This window comes from Oryx dammah, unplaced genomic scaffold (assembly GCF_014754425.2).
Source record: "Oryx dammah isolate SB20612 unplaced genomic scaffold, SCBI_Odam_1.1 HiC_scaffold_24, whole genome shotgun sequence".
Classification (NCBI taxonomy): Eukaryota; Metazoa; Chordata; class Mammalia; order Artiodactyla; family Bovidae; genus Oryx; species Oryx dammah.
The window spans coordinates 64,283,863-64,287,619 of record NW_024070208.1 but is presented as its reverse complement, the minus strand read 5'-3'; the positions used below and the strand labels follow the sequence as shown (position 1 = coordinate 64,287,619).

At 34.4% G+C, this 3,757-nt stretch overlaps 1 non-coding gene across 1 annotated transcript; it reads right to left on the bottom strand.

The window, feature by feature from the left end:
• Positions 1–3,031: 3,031 nt before the first annotated feature.
• TRNAC-ACA lies at positions 3,032–3,103 on the bottom strand. Its single transcript has one exon. It is a non-coding gene; the product is annotated as a tRNA-Cys (tRNA).
• Between the last annotated feature and the right edge of the window lie 654 nt (positions 3,104–3,757).

The window sequence follows — 3,757 nt, the reverse complement described above, 5'->3', positions numbered from 1 at the left end:
AACCGTAAGCTATGTCAAACCTAGACAGCATATTAAAAAGCAAAGAGCTCTCTTTGCCGACAAAGGTCTTTATAGTCAAAGCTATGGTTTTTTCAGTAGTCATGTATGGGTGTGAAAATTTTACCATAATGAAGTCTGAATGCCAAAGATATAAAAAACAAATAAACTCGTGAGATGGTTAGAGAGCATCACCAACTCAATGGACATGAATTTGAGCAAACTCAGGACAGGGAAGTGTGGCATGCTGCAGTCCATGGGGTCACAAAGGGTTGGACAGAACTTACTGACTGAACAACAGCAACCCGTCAAATGAAAACTCCCTATCTCCCTCCACTCCAGCCCTGGGCAGTCATCACTCTGTTCTGTGAGATAACAATTCCAATGACCTCATGTAAGTTTAGTTATGTTTGTTTGTCCTTTTGTGACATGCTTAATTCACTTATGTGTAAGAGTATGCTCATATTGTAGTCTGTGTCAGAGTTCTTTTTTAAGCCTATATAATATTACATTCTCTAATGGAATATTTGTTTGTTTTTGTTTGTTTCTATCTTTATTGAGATTTAGTTGACATACAACATGTATAAGTTTAAGGTGTACCACATAACGATTTGACATATACATCTTGAAGTGATTGCCACAATAAATTTGTTGAACATCCATTATCTCATATAGGTACAAAATTAAAGAAATAGAAAAAATTTTCCCTGTGACAATTCCTACAATTTACTCTCTTAATAGCTTTCAAATATAATATAAAGCTGTGTTAATTATGTTTATCATTAAATATAATTTAATTATATTTTATATTAATCTTACAAGTGGCTGCTTATATCTTTTAACTGCCTTCATCCACTTCTCCCTCACCTTAACCCCCTCCCTCTGATAATCAGAAATCTTATCTCTTATTCTATGAGTTTGTTTTTGATATCTCACTCACCTACAACAGTTTATTAGTTTCTATTACACAAGATAGTGATTTGGTATTTATATTTATTCCAAAATGATCACCACAATAATCTGTCACTATACAAAGACATTACATCATTATCTACTGTATGCCCCATTATGTATTTTCATATTCAATATAGATTGAGGTGCAAACTTCCAGTTGAAAAATAAAAGAAGTGATATTCTTATCATTTTCTCTTTAATTCTAGATCAAGAAACAATCAATACCCCAGAATAGAATTCTAGTTAATTAGAAATATGAGGAATAGATGGACAAAATTAGTCTAGCCTTTGTTTTTCCAGTATATTTTTACTTTATTAGACTTAGATAGCTTGTTCTTAAAATTTGGAACATTCTCAAAACTGTTTAAATCCTTTCAAAAGAGACTTTACATTTTAAATTTTATTTAGTGGTTTATATAATTTTTATATAAAGTTAAATCTATTTTAAATAAAAATTCATTTTTATTTAAAAAAGGAATTGCCAATATTTTTTAGAAGATTACAACCCACAATTATCTTTTATAGTCTTACCTATAAACTTGAAGGTTCTGAATTACTGAAAAGTTATTAGTAAATCCTAAATTATTTCCCATCCTTATCAGGCTGAATAGTAAAAGTAAACATCTTATAGATAAAGTAAGTGATGTTAAAATGACTTCTCTCTTAAAAAATACTAATTTAAAGATTATGAATATGAATCATAAAAGTTAGTTAAACCAAAATTTTATCTCATCAATCATTATTCTCAAATTAGTTTTATTTCTTAATTGTTATGGCTTAAATTAACAAAAGCATTTTTCTATAAGTCACTTCTTCTTCCCTCTGCAATTCTGAAAATATGCTATAGATACAACTAAGGGCCAGGTCTGATTACAGAAGTTTGAACAGATGGTGATTTTCCATTTTATTTTTCCATAAGTGAAAGATCTTTCTTTGTTGCTAACATCTCAAGTTGACTTAAGAAGATGCTTACCATGACAGATAGGAAAAAGAAAAGAAAGAGGGGAAAGGAAAAAAGAAAAATAAAATATCAGTTACTCAAGAATCTTTATTTTGTGATAGAATCTTTCTTCATTTCCTTGAATCGAGAAAGATTAAATTAAGTCTTTCTAAATGCTTAGAAACTTCTTTGAATTGGAAAAACCTTTTATTTTCCTCATTAATCGCATAAAAAAAGGAAATTAAAAAAAAGGACATTGAATAAAAAAGAAGACAAAAATGGTATTGGCTGAAATTGAGAAATATTTTTAGGTTTCCTTTTTGCACATGTTTATGGCTTATGAAAAATAGATCAATCTTAAAGAACATATAATTTATATTTGTTACAATTATTTTTTTATAATGTTGGGAATGTTGGAAAGGTAACCTCATGCCTACAGTCTTTCAGTTCAGTTCAGTTGCTCAGTCGTGTCCGACTCATTGCAACCCCATGGAATGCAGCATGCCAGGCCTCCGTGTCCATCACCAATTTCTGGAGTTTATTCAAGCTCATGTCCATGGAGTCGGTGATGCCATCCAACAATCTTATCATCTGTCGACTCCTTTTCCTCCCGCCTTCAATCTTTCCCAGCATCAGGGTCTTTTCCAAGGAGGCAATTCTTCACATCAGTATTGGACTTTCAGCTTCAGCATCAGTCCTTCCAAGGAATATTCAGGACTGATCTCCTTTAGGATGGACTGGTTGGATCTCCTTGCAGCCCAGGGACTCTCAAGAGCCTTCTCCAGCACCACAATTCAAAAGCATAAATTCTTTGGTGCTCAGCTTTCTTTATAGTCCAACTCTCACATCCATGACTACTGGAAAACCCATAGCTTTGAATAAATGGACCTTTGTTGGCAAAGTAATGTCTCTGCTTTTTAATATGCTGTCTAGGTTGGTCATAACTTTTCTTCCAAGGAGCAACCGTCTTTTAATTTCATGGCTACAGTCACCATCTGCAGTGATTTTAGAAAGTGAAGTCGCTCAGTCATGTCCGACCCTTTGTGACCCCATGGACTGTAGCCTACCAGGGTCCTCCATCCATGGGATTTTCCAGGAAAGAGTACTAGAGTGGGTTGCCATTTCCTTCTCCAGGAGATCTTCCCAATCCAGGGATTGAACCTGGGTCTCCTGCATTGTAGGCAGACGCTTTACCATCTGAGCCACCAAGGAAGTCTTAATTCCCTGGTGGCAGTGATTTTGGAGACCCCCCAAATAAAATCTCTCATTCTTTCCACTGTTTCCCCATCTATTTGCCATGAAGTCATGGGACTGGATACAATGATCTTAGTTTTCTGAATGTTGAGTTTTAAGCCAATGTTCTCACTCTCTTCTTTCACTTTCTTCAAGAGGCTCTTTAGTTCTTTTTTGCTTTCTGCCATAACGGTGGTGTCATTTGCATATCTGAGGTTATTGATATTTATCTCGGCAATCTTGATTCCAGCTTTTCCTTCATCTAGCCCTGCATTTCTCATGATGTACTCTGCATATAGGTTAAAAAAGCAGTCTGACAATATACATCCTTGACGTACTCCTTTCCCTATTTGGAACCAGTCTGTTGTTCCATGTCCATTCTAACTCTTGCTTCCTGACCTGCATACAGATTTCTTAAGAGGCAGGTCAGGTGGTCTGGTATTCCCATCTCTTAAAGAATTTTCCACAGTTTGTTGTAAAGATGGCATGTATGTGTGCGTGTATGTGTGTTTGCAGACAGAGATCAGATCTTGTGTCAGTTATTAGGAAAACAATGAATAAAGAGATAGCATTCTAAATATTCTGTCCTTAAGTCGCAAAACTTAATTATGTAAAACTGAGGTTCTTTGTAGC